This window comes from Panicum virgatum, chromosome 5N, assembly GCF_016808335.1.
Source record: "Panicum virgatum strain AP13 chromosome 5N, P.virgatum_v5, whole genome shotgun sequence".
Classification (NCBI taxonomy): domain Eukaryota; kingdom Viridiplantae; phylum Streptophyta; class Magnoliopsida; order Poales; family Poaceae; genus Panicum; species Panicum virgatum.
The window spans coordinates 30,198,765-30,212,400 of NC_053149.1; positions in this window are offsets into that span (position 1 = coordinate 30,198,765).

Below are 13,636 nucleotides of genomic sequence, written 5' to 3' on the forward strand. Positions count from 1 at the left end.
GGATCTAAGGGTTGGGATTTGATCGGTTTGGGATCTAATCTCGGGCGTACATCTCTGATCGGATGGCCAGGGTTGAACGCGGCTGACGGCGGCGGCGGGACTCGCCGGGATTCCTCTCCCGCGGCGGGGGATCGCCGGCGTAAGCCGAAATCGACGCTCAGAGTCTCGATTCGACGCGGGTGAGTGTCTAGGATGGACTACGCGTCATGCGTAGTCCACCTGGGACCTTGGCGGGCCTCTGGGGGGTCAGTGGCGGTGAGAGCAAGGACGGCGGCGGCTCTGCACGGTGGCTCTCGCCGGCGAGCCGCGTTCTGGCGCCCAGGGAAAGGCCTACGTGCCGCAAAAGCTAGTGCAAAAGAATCTGGAGGGGGCGCGGGTGCTCACCGGGACTTCTGGTGGCCGGAGGCGTCGCGCAGATGGGTCGCCGGCGGGGTTTGGCGGCGGAAACGGTGCGGTGGCCGTGGACGGGGTGGTGCGGGGCTCCTCCGGGACCGCTGACTCGCCGGGAAGACACGAGCGGACCCTGCGAAGGAGGTATAGGGGTCAAAGAAGCTCGGAGGTCGACGGCGGCGCGGAATTGTGCGGCGGCGCAACTCACCGGCGATGATGCGGGTCGAAATTCCGGCCGTGGCAGGGGCGGATTCGGGGCAAGCGGGCTTGGGGAAAGTTCCTGGTGGCACGGCGGAGTTGTTGCGGGGTCTTGCGGAGTTGGTGGCGCAGCGGTGTGGCGTGGCCGCGGCGGCGCTGAGGGCTCTGCGCGGCGGAGCGAGCAGAGCGGGATGGGGGCGGCGCTAGGATTCGTGGGGCGGCGCTCTGTTGGATTGGGAGAGGGCGCAGAGGATTGGGGGCGGTTTAAAGGAGGCAGGCCGGGGATTTCGGCGTGGGGGGTGGGTAGGAAGGCCGCGGGGATCACGGCGGACGCTGCGGCTGGCCGTTCCGCGGCGAGCGCTGTGCGGGGGAGAAGGGTCTGACATGGGGGGGCCGGGCTGTCAGCGGCGCTGGGGTAGTGGGCGCTGGCGTGTGGGGCCATGCTGCAGCAGGGCCGCTCGGTCAGAAGCGGGAGGCGACGCGCGGGGCGAGTGCTGGGCTGGCGCGCGCGTTGGGCCCGCGGGGAGGCCGGCTGGGCCAGCGGAGCGAACTGGGCCGAGGAGGTGTGGGCCGCGCGTGTGGGCCAAAGAACTGGGTTGGGTTTTGGGTTTCGGGTTGGGCTGGGTTTTCTATTTTTCCTTTCTATTTCTATTTACTCTCTCAATTCAAAACCTAATTCAAACAAAGTTTGAATTCAAATTTGAATTTGAATTCAAACCACACTCAAATAAAATTATGCACCAGCATGAATGCAACAAAAATTTAAACCTATGATAAATTTTAATTAATTAGGAACAAAAATTAGATTAAATGCCAACTAAACACAAAAAAACTTAGGAAATTTAACTAAAGCCAAAGAATTTATTAATAAATACTGAAATTTAAAATTAGGGTGTTACAACATCAAGCAAACCCGGGATGGCACCTTCATCCACCAGGCCAAGTACACCAAGGACATGCTCAAGAAGTTCGACTTCGAGGACCTCAGTCCCATGCCGACTCCTATGAGCACTTCTACGGCGCTGGATGAGGACACTGAAGGTGTTGCTGTGGACCAGAAGGAGTATAGGAGCATGATCGGCTCGCTCCTGTACTTGACGGCCACCAGACCCGACATCCAGTTCGCGGTCTGTCTCTGCACGAGGTTCCAGGCTTCTCCGCGCACTTCTCACAGGAACGCTGTGAAGAGGATTTTCAGGTACCTCCGCTACACTCCTGAGTTTGGCCTTTGGTACTCTTCTTCCTCTTCTCTTGCGTTGGTTGGCTTTTCTGATGCTGATCATGGTGGGTGTCGGATTGATCGCAAGTCGACTTCAGGCACCTGTCAGTTTCTTGGAACTTCTCTTGTGTCTTGGTCTGCCCGCAAGCAAACAAGTGTAGCTCTTTCTACCACAGAAGCCGAATACATTGCTGCTGCTAGTTGCTGCTCCCAGATCCTTTGGATGAGACACACTCACAGTGATTATGGCCTAACCTATGGCAGAGTTCCTATTTTCATTGACAGCACCTCAGCTATAAGCTTAGCCAAGAACCCCGTCCTACACTCTCGCTCCAAGCATATAGACGTGAGGTTCCATTTCCGGAGAGATCACTATGAGAAGGGCGATGTCGAGCTGTCTCATGTATCCACTGATAATCAAGTAGCTGACATCCTGACCAAGCCCCTAGAACAAGCCACCTATGCTCGCTTGAGGGGAGAGCTTGGCATGTGCTACCCATTTTGAGTTGGGTAGTTGTTTCTGTAGTTTAGGATTGGTTTTCCTTTCTTTTTGCTTTTTCTTGCATTTTTGTGTACATACCTTTTTGTATAGCATTTGCTCATATGCATTACACTTGCACTAAGCTTCTCATGTATGATATCTGCATTTGCTTGTGCCTTGTGCTATGCTATGAGTTATATATATGCTTTGACCATGTGTAGCTAGCTCCTTTGAATATGTTGTATATTGGCTCTGAGCTTAGCTATTTTATTCCTTGAAAATCATAAAACATGGTCACCTTCAGGATCTGTTACTAGCATGTGTAGGCTTGAATGCTTATGCTATCTTGTTTCATGCTTAGTGGCTAGGTCCTTTGCTATCATATGCAACAAGATGCCTTCTTTTGCTTCATGATTGTTTTGCAAACTCAAACAGTTGGTGTGTTATAATTGGTATTCAATTTCAAAAATCCAACATTTGGTATATCATGGTTTGCTTTGAGTGAAAAGATCCAGGTGGGATTGCTTGCACCACTGATTTTGTTCCAAGACTGCTCCTCTGGAGAACTTGGACAAGGCTGTGGATGACTGAGAGTGTTGTTTTAAGCTTCTGATGGTCCTTGACCTAGGCTTGGCACATTCGCTAAGTTAAGCACTTGCAAGTTTTCAACCCCTGGCACCATTTCTTGTTGAGAAATTAAGAGTTTTCAGTTGGTTGAGTGACAGTTGTTGTGATATGCTTTGGATAGCTCACCTGTATGTTCTTGCTAGCACTAGCATGCTTGTTTACCTTCTAGTATGCTAGGTCCTTTCTGATGATGCTTTTTCTTTTACAAATGACAAATGCTTGCTCATGATCTGTATAGATATATTCTTATGAGCTTCTCCATGCATTGTCTTTGTATATGCACCCTCATATGCTGTGCTATTTCGACCCTTGCAAATGCTCTTGTTCTGTACCTGGAAGCTTTTTAGGCATGCATGCATTGCACTTCATGGCATATTTCCAGGGGGAGCATCTAGACAGGGGGAGGTACCTTGGTGTGTGCCTTGTCAACAAGGGGGAGAGATTGGTGTTTGGTGTTTGGTCTAAGGGGGAGAGTTTGGTGTCTCTGATACCTTAGGCGGAGAGATTGTGGAGGGTTCCAGTCTTTGAGTGTGCACACATCGGGAGAGAGTTGCATAGTGAGGGGGAGCTGCAATTCAGGGGGAGTTTTTGAGCCTTTTCATGCTCTTTGCTGGTTGTGTTGAGCCTTGCCTCTTTCTGGAGGGACCAGTTTTGCACATGCTTGGCTGTGTTGAGCCTTGCCTCTTTCTTGAGGGGTCAAGCATGTTTTGGAGTCAGTGCGTCGAGCTGTTGCCCTTGTCTTGGGGGCTGACTCTTTTGGCTTTGCTATCTTCAAGTGATCCTTTCTGGCTTTCATTCGCTTTTGATCACTTGAGTTAGCTCTGTTTGTTTTCCTTTTCTTTTTCGGTTATCTTTTTCTTTCACCAGTGCCCGTGTGGGATGTGGTGTTGACAATGCACTCATCAAGGGGGAGATTGAGAGGCAGTGGAGGCCTGCTCCTTGGTGTGATGAGTGATTGCCAACACATGGAGTGGACTAACTGTGTGTAGTCGCGACTCTGTGGAGATTGCACCAGTTCTTGGTCTGTGGTGTGCAGGTACACGGATGGCGCAGTGGCAGCGAGATTGTTTGGACAAGAGCGAGGCGCATGCTGATGCACCATGCGGCAGCGTTGCGGTGGCATGGAGCTCGACGATCATGCGGAGGTAGGAGACCTTGCGGTGGCGTTGGAGGCCCGACTGGACGACCGTGCAGTAGAGAAGGACCGCCCAGATGCTTGGGCCACTGCTGGGCCGTGTGGCGATCCACTCCTGGCGCCAAGGCAGGACGGCGTGGAGTTTGTTGGTAGCTCAGGAAAAACCAACGGCTGGGATGCGTCGACGTCGGCCAAGTCGGAGAGGTTCCGGCGGGAGGTCGAACACGTGGCGACATCAGGCTTGGTGGGTGTGCCGGAAACATCGCGTGGGAAGGTTTCGCGGTTCCTCCAAAACCGCCCCCGAACTCGGTTTCGGCAGTTTTCCCAAAACTGTCCCCGTGAAGATTCCAAAAGGACGCGTGGCAACATCAGAGGAATTGCGTCGGGTCGAAGCAAACTTCTCCAAGTCGTCGCAATCGTCGGATGGTCTTCAATGTATCTTTTCTGGTTTTGCCCCTAAGGGCCTTCTTGTTTTATTTCAGCACTTAGGGGTATTGTAGTCTTTTAGAAGAAGGCTTGGAAGGCAAGGAAAGGAGGCAACAGGGTGTGGGTGGCGGTTGGCTCGAAAGAAAAGAGTGTCCTCCTCTCCCTGGATTGTGGTGCTGGACACAAAAACAGAAGACTTGAGCCAGGCGCCCTCCCTCCTCTCCTTCCTGTCTCTCTGAGTTCTTTTGTTCTTCCTCTTTCTTCTTCTCTAGGATTAGAAGGATGGATCTGTGAGACTCATGTACTGAATTTGTGTGGGAAAGGAGGCCCTTCCCTCCTTGTGCCCTCCGGGGATTTGGATTCGTTTTGATCTCATACACTTTGTGCCTTGTATGTGACCATTTTGATTTCGCTTGTTCGATCATGAAGTATGAGATTTGTGTAGTTCCTTGAGCTCTTTGATGTAATTCTAATTCCTCTTGCCAAGTGCAAAACCTCTGGAAATCACGAGCTCATTAGAATCGAAGTTCTTGAGCTTTTTGCGTTTCTACAGAAAACCCTGCTTTTGCTCCGATTTCCTTCGATTCCTCTCAATCCGTGAGGAATTTCGTGGAGATCTTTTGGGGATGTGTTCTTGAAGTCATCATCTTCATCTCCCCAAAATTTGAGAACCTTTGGACTTGATTTGACCCTTCAATCGTCAAGATTTCCAAAGGTTGCGTGCTGGTAAACGCCTCTGGACTCTGTTTTCCGAGAGCACCGGTTGAACCGATGCTTGGGTCAAGTTCGTCAGATCAACCGGTGACTACAAGGTTCGGTTGCTAGGGTTTTTGGCATCTCTGTTGAATGCACCGGTGCTTTAGCCTTTACAAGCATCGGATCAACCGGCATTAACACTTCGGGTTGCAGTTTTGACCGTTCGACCGGCGTATACAAGTTTCCTAGCGTCGGTTGAACTGGTGCTCAGAACGTTTCTTTTTGTGATCTCTTTGGTCAATTGCACCGACGCTCGGGTTTTGTGGGCATCGGTTTAACCGGTGTACACTACGTCGATTTGCAGCGCCTCTGGACAACTACACCGGCGTTCGTTGTTGATTTTGTCGGTTTATCCGGCGTCGCTCACCGGTTGAACCGACGCTATTCAAACCAGGGCATCGGATCAACTAGTGCTTGCTGTCTGCTGCTACCGGCTCTGTATCACCGGATAGACCGACGTATTGAAGCTGTATACATTGGTTCAACCGGTGTTAGTATACCGTGCTGGTCTTGTGCTGCTTCTTCACGTTTTGCTTCCGCGCTTGCTCATACTTGTTCCTAGGGTTGCTTTGTGTTAGGGTAGCTCTTCCGTACCTGCTCTGCACTTCACCTAGGACTCTAGGGTTGGGTGCTCACTTGGGATCTTAAGCCGAATTTTCAATCGCGATAATTTTTCATCGGCTCCCATTCACCCCCCTCTGGTCGCATTTCTCGGTCCTACATGTTGTCCCAGGTTATCGCTCTATGAACCGGTCCTTATGGAGAGTGGCCAACCCAGCAGTAAGCACCGTGCTGGCCCCCTAAACCATGTTTCTAACAAAACCATTTTATAACGAGACGTGAGCCACTCAAACGGGCCACTCTCAGAATTAAGTTGCATATACCATTAATCAAATTAATTAAAAAGGACCAAGTGTGTTATAGCGTGGCACCTAGCATAGCTAACCAAAATGCAACCCAAAGGATATATATAAAGGATATAAAGTGTCTAGGAAATCCTTATAGGCATACAGTATTAAAATGCAGTATGAAAATGTAATTAAAGTGATAGGTGGTGTTCATGTTATACTTGCCTCCGCCAAACTGTTCCTACTGCTGCTCAAACTGGTCTGAAGATGGCTGCTCCGGGTACTGGTACTGGGGCTCCTCTGATGGATCAACGTCTACTCACGAACACATGGCCAAAAACAATACACAACATAAACATACACGCAAACAATAGAAAAAACTAAGAAACCGTACAACAATACATAAAAACAGCAAACAAAACTAGGATAGAACTATTCTACGCGTTACAACGATCGCGTGGACATAAAGAACGCCTAAAACGGAGCTTCGAAGCCAAAAACAAGATCCAGGGGCTTAACTGTAAGAAAAACAGAGTTTCTGGGGGTTTTCTGCAAAAACCGAGGGTCTAAATGTAAAAACTGAAAAGATCCAGGGGCTAACACGTGAAAAAGCCAGGGGTGGACGGCGGGTTCAAATACTGGAAAGCGCAGGGGCCTAAGTGCTAAAAACTGGTCCTCAGTGTAAATAGTTTTACACTATTATGGACTGCGGGTTGATTTCAAAGAAAGGCGAGGGCTCTTTAGCAAAACTGCCGACCGAAGGGGTATCTTTGAATTAGGGCCGTTGGATCTTGTTCTAGCAGTTTGGATCTAATCGGGGGAACGATCTAATCTTGGACGTTCGCTCGAGATCAGACGGATCAGAAGCAGCACGGGTGCGGGAGGGCGGCGCGGGTCGCCAGAGTTGGAGTTCCCGCGGCAGCACGCGGGGCAAACTCCTCGAAGATGGCCGAAATCGGCCATCCGGGGGTCGACTCGACGGGTTTTTGGGTCGGGAGGTGTAACACCCGGTTTATAAAAGAACATAAACCGAGCAATCATATACGTGCCAGGATCAAGTCACACGTATATACAACAGAATGAACAGTATATCATAGCACATATCACGTAAAAAGATATAATAAAGCGAATACGAATATTATTTATTACAATAATGACAAAAATGTCTGATACAGCGGAAGCGAAGTACAAAATACGAATAAAGCTCTCCGAAGCTGAAGCAGGGCGCCACAGGGACGTCGACTGGGAGACGAACGCCTAGAAGTCCTCGTAGTCCTGGTAGCGCTGGACGAACTCCCTCGTGTCGGCAGGAACTGAGCAGCAATAGCGTAGCCAAGAGGAAAAAGTAGAGAAGAGGCAAGAGTGAGTACACAACCTGTACTCAACAAGTATAACACAAACTATGAGGCTCTAGGCTGGCTGACTCAACTGCATTAGCTTTTAAGTGTTGGCAAAATTTTATTAAAGCTATTTACTATGAGTTGATGAATTACCATTGACCCAGTTACATAGTAATTAATCAGAATTAATTACACTACTACTGAGAACCATACCAAAAACCAAACCACCAAGGTAAACCCCGAGAAGCACCTCCCTCGTCGGAAGGAGATAACTTCACTAATCAAAAGGAGGATCTGGGCCGCTCATAACCGTGAGCACGGCTAGTATACCAGTTTTACACTCTGCAGAGGTTGCACATCTTTACCCACAAGTCGTGAGCTACGCCAGTTGTTCATCACACTTCCTTAGGTGAGATGGCCAGCGACTCACTACGAGGCCTTTAAAAAGAATCTCGTTGGTAAGGCGTAACCGCGAGAGTTAGGTCGGCGACGATGGGGCCCACCTCCGGGGGTACAAGCACAGGAGCGCAATCCAAGCACAGACCAAGCCGGAGGAGCAGGGACCATTGAAGCTTACTACTCTTGCCCCGCAGGTACGTTACTCCAAACCAAAAAGATTTAATTATTACGCCAAGTCTATCCCATTCTAGCCTTGTGGTAGCGCTGTTGTCCCAGGTTGTCGCTCTATGAACCGGTCCTTATGGAGAGTGGCCAACCAAGCACTAAGCACCGTGCTGGCCCCCTAAACCATGTTTCTAAAAAAAACATCTTTTAACGAGAAGTGAGCCACTCAAGCCACACCGAGTGCCACTCTCAGAATTAAATTCAAGTAAATCATTAATCAATTTAATTAAAAAGGACCAGAGTGTGTTATAGCGCAGCAACCTAGCACAACTAACCAAAATGCAACCCAAAGGCATATATAAAGGATATAAAGTGGCTAGGAAATCCTTAAAGGCATACAATATTAAAATGCAGTATGAAAATGTATTTAAAAGTGATGGGTTGTTCATTTTACACTTGCCTTCCTCGTACTGCTCTGGCTGCTACTCAAAGTGCTCGGAAGACGGCTGCTCCGGGTACTGGTACTGGGGCTCCTCAACTGGATCAGCGTCTACTCACGAACACATGGCCAAAACAATGCACAACAATAAGCATACAAGCAAACTCTAACAAAAAGCTAAAGAACAGTACATCAATACATAAAAACAGCACACTAAACTAGTCTAAAACTATTCTACGCGTTACAACGATCGCGTGGACATAAAGAACGCTAAAAACGGAGCTAAAACGCATAATCCAGGCTAAAAACAAGTTCTAGGGGCTTATTTGTAAGAAAACTGAAGTTTCAGGGGCTTTTCTGCTAAAACCGAGGGCTAAAACATAATTAAAGGATAAACCTAGGGTCTAACGTGTAAAAACAGCAGCTATGGACGGCGGGTTCAATTTCCAGAAAGGCCAGGGGGCTGCGTATTAAAATTTGGACCAAACTGCAATTTCTTTTAGCTAAGGGTGGACTGCGGGTTGATTACTGGAAACTACAGGGGCTCTTTAACAAAAATGCCAGGCGAACCGGTAACCTTGTGTAACACCCGGTTTATAAAAGAACATAAACCGAGCAATCATATACGTGCCAGGATCAAGTCACACGTATATACAACAGAATGAACAGTATATCATAGCACATATCACGTAAAAAGATATAATAAAGCGAATACGAATGTTATTTATTACAATAATGACAAAATGTCTGATACAGCGGAAGCGAAGTACAAAATACGAAAAGCTCTCCGAAGCTGAAGCAGGGCGCCACAGGGACGTCGACTGGGAGACGAACACCTAGAAGTCCTCGTAGTCCTGGTAGCGCTGGACGAACTCCCTCGTGTCGGCAGGAACTGAGCAGCAGTAGCGTAGCCAAGAGGAAAAAGTAGAGAAGAGGCAAGGGTGAGTACACAACTTGTACTCAACAAGTATAACACAAACTATGAGGCTCTAAGGTTGGCTGACTCAACTGCATTAGCTTTTAAGTGTTGGCAAAATTTTATTAAAGCTGTTTACTACGAATTGATGAATTACCATTAACCCAGTTACATAGTAATTAATCAAGATTAAACATGTTACTACTGAGAAACCAAACCAAAACCAAGCCACCAAGGTAAACCCCGAGAAGCACCTCCCTCGTCGGAAGGAGATAACTCCACTAATCAAAAGGAGGATCTGGGCCGCTCATAACCGTGAGCACGGCTAGTATACCAGTTTTACACTCTGCAGAGGTTGCACATCTTTACCCACAAGTCGTGAGCTACGCCAGTTGTTCATCACACTTCCTTAGGTGAGATGACTAGCGACTCACTACGAGGCCTTTAAAAAGAATCTCGTTGGTAAGGCGTAACCGCGAGAGTTAGGTCGGCGACGATGGGGCCCACCTCCGGGGGTACAAGCACAGGAGCGCAATCCAAGCACAGACCAAGCCGGAGGAGCAGGGGCCATTGAAGCTTACTACTCTTGCCCCGCAGGTAAGTTACTCCAAACCAAAAAGATCTAGTTATTACGCCAAGTCTATCCCATTCTAGCCTTGTGGTAGCGCTGTTGTCCCAGGTTGTCGCTCTATGAACCGGTCCTTATGGAGAGTGGCCAACCAAGCACTAAGCACCGTGCTGGCCCCCTAAACCATGTTTCTACAAAAACCATCTTTTAACGAGAAGTGAGCCACTCAAGCCACACAGAGTGCCACTCTCAGAATTAAATTCAAGTAAACCATTAATCAATTTAATTAAAAAGGACCAGGGTGTGTTATAGCGCAGCAACCTAGCACAACTAACCATAATGCAACCCAAGGATATATATAAAGAATATAAAGTGGCTAGGAAATCCTTAAAGGCATACAGTATTAAAATGCAGTATGAAATTGTAATTAAAAGTGATGGGTTGTTCATGTTATACTTGCCTTCCTCGTACTGCTCCTGCTGCTGCTCAAAGTGCTCCGAAGACGGCTGCTCCTGGTACTGGTACTGGGGCTCCTCAGATGGATCAACGTCTACTCACGAACACATGGCCAAAACAATGCACAACAATAAGCATACAAGCAAACTCTAACAAAAAGCTAAAGAACAGTACATCAACACATAAAAACAGCGCACTAAACTACTCTAATACTGTTCTACGCATTACAACAATCGCGTGGATAAAAAGAACGCTAAAAACGGAGCTAAAACGCATTTTCTGGGCTAAAAACAAGTTCGAGGGGCTTATTTGTAAGAAAACTGAAGTTTCAGGGGGTTTTCTACAAAAACCAGGGACTGAACCGTAATTACTGGGTAGCTCTAAGGTCTAACTCGCAAAAACTACCTGTCTGGACTGCGGGTACAAAAACCAGGAAAGCCAGGGGCCTAAAAGCTAAAAACTGGGCCTGGTTAGAAATATTCTTGAGCAGGCTAGGACGGCGGGTTTATTTCAAGCAAGCTGGGGGGCTCTTTAGCAAAAGAGCGGGCCGAACCGTTATCTACAGATCTCGACCGCAGGATTCAGATCTGGCGGTTTGGATTTGATCAACCTACGATCTAATCTGGAGCGTCGGTTTCGGATCGGACGGCCAGAGTGCCTCGCGGGCGACGGCGGCGGCGGAACGCCACCGGAGCTCGGTTTTCCGCGGCGGCGGCTCGCCGGAGACGCCCAATCCGGCGTTCCGGGGGTCAAAACCGAGCGGGCTTGGGTCGGGGAGGATCTACGCGTTATGCGTGATCCACCCGTGGCCTTTACTGGGCTCGGGGAGGTCTGTGGCGGAGGGCGCACCGGCGATGGCGGGTCAGCGCGGCGGAGGCTCGCCGGCGCGAGTGCACTGGGCGACGCCAAGGGCTACAGGCTACGGCAAAAGGCGCAAAAGGGCAAGGGAGGGGCACTGGTTCTTACTGAGGGTTCAGCTTGGCCGGAGAAGGAGCGCAGCGTCGACGGCGATGCTGACCGGCGGCGAGGCGGGAGCAGATCTCGGTGGCGGGGCTGGTACGGGGGTGCTCTAGGCGCTGGATCTGCCGGAGGGGGTCCGTGCGGGTCCTGCGAGGGAGGTCCAAAGCCGAATTAGTCCGGTGGTCACCGGAGGTGACGAATTGAAGCGGAACAGGGGCTCACCGGCGTGGAGGAGCACGGCGGAGCTAGATGGAGGCGGCGCTAGGGTTTATGGCGGCGATTGCGAGGCGAGGTGTGGGCGCAGAGATGCGGGCCAATTAAAGGGGGGGGGGGCCGGCGGGGATCTTGGGGGTGCGCGCCCGTCGTGATCCCGGCGGGGATTGCGGCGCGGCTGTTGTAGCGCGGGGAAAACGGGGGAGGCGGAGCTGACTGGTGGGGTCGGCGCGCAGGGAGCCAGGGGAGCAGGCCGGCGCGCGTGCTGGCTGCGCGTGAGGGAGAGAGAGCGCGGGCTGGCTGAGGCGCTGGCTTGGGCTCGGGAGCGAGCTGGGCCGAGGCGGAGGCAGGCCGCAGGGCGGGCCGTGCGAAGCTGGGCCAAGAGCGTGACGCAGGACTGGGCCGAGCGGGGGAGAAGGAGGGGAGTGGGTTGGGCCAGACCTTGGGGTTGGGCTGGGTCTTGGGTTTTCTTTTTCCTACTCTTCTCCTTTTCTATTTCTAATTCAAACAAAGTTTGAATTCAAATTTGAATTTGAATTCAAACCACACTCAAATAAAATTATGCACCAGCATGAATGCAACCGAAAATTTAAACCTAGGATAAATTTTAATTAATTAAGGAACAAAAATTAGATTAAATGCCAACTAAACACTATAAACCTTAGAAAATTAAATAAAGCCAATTTAATTTATTAAAAAATGCTGAAATTTAAATCAGGGTGTTACAGACCCTACCCCCTTAAAGAAATCTCGTCCTGAGATTTAGCTGGGCTGGCTAGCAAAGAGATCTGGATAGGTCTTCTTCAACTCATCTTCTCGCTCCCAAGTAGCCTCAGCTTCACTGTGATGACTCCACTGAACTCTGCACATCTTGATGCGCTTGTTCCGAGTAACCCTCTCTGACGTCTCCAGAATCTTCACCGGATGCTCAGTATAAGTCAGATCCTCTTGGACATCGACTCCATCCAGAGGTGCCTGCTCCTCGGGTACTCGCAGACATCTCTTCAGCTGAGATATATGGAAGACATCATGAACTCCTGAGAGGCTGAGAGGTAACTCCAGGCGATAAGCAACTTCGCCTTTCCGCTCTAGCACCTTGAATGGCCCCACATAACGAGGTGCTAACTTCCCTTTGACATTAAATCTGCGGATTCCTCTCATCGGAGATACCTTCAGATACACATAATCACCAACACTGAAAGTCAGGTCTCTCCGTTTGCCATCAGCATAGCTCTTCTGCCTGCTCTGTGCAATCCTCAGATTTTCTCGCACAGCCTGAACCATCTGCTCTGCATCATCTATGATCTCAGGACCAAAGAGCTGCTTCTCACCGATCTGATCCCAATAGAGAGGAGTCCTGCACTTTCTACCATACAATGCCTCAAAGGGAGACTTCTTTAGACTGGCCTGATAGCTGTTGTTATATGAGAACTTAGCAAATGACAGGCACTTATCCCAACTAGTACCATACTGAATAGCACAAGCTCTCAGCATATCCTCCAACACTTGGTTGGTTCTCTCTGTCTGCCCATCGGTCTGAGGGTGATAAGCCGTACTGAAGCGCAGCTTCGTATCCAACGAATCATGAAGCTGCTCCCAGAACCGAGAAGTGAACTGAGACCCTCTGTCAGATATGATCTTCTTGGGCACACCATGCAAGCAGACAATCCGAGAGATGTACAACTCTGCAAGTCTAGCACCGGAGTAAGTAGTGTTCACTGGAATGAAGTGAGCAACTTTCGTCAGTCGATCCACTACTACCCAAATGGAGTTGTACCCTTTCTGAGTACGAGGCAATCCAACAATGAAGTCCATAGTGATCTCCTCCCATTTCCACTCTGGAATCTTCAAAGGCTGCAATAGACCTGCTGGCCTCTGATGCTCAGCCTTGACACGCTGACAGGTGTCACAAATAGCCACGTACTCTGCCACTGAACGCTTCATACCATACCACCAGAAACGTTCCTTCAGATCATAATACATCTTCGTGCTGCCCGGATGAATAGAGTATGCTGTATCATGGGCCTCACTCAGAATCAACTTCCGGAGATCCTTCACATCTGGTACACAGATCCGGTTCTTGTACCACAAGGTACCCTG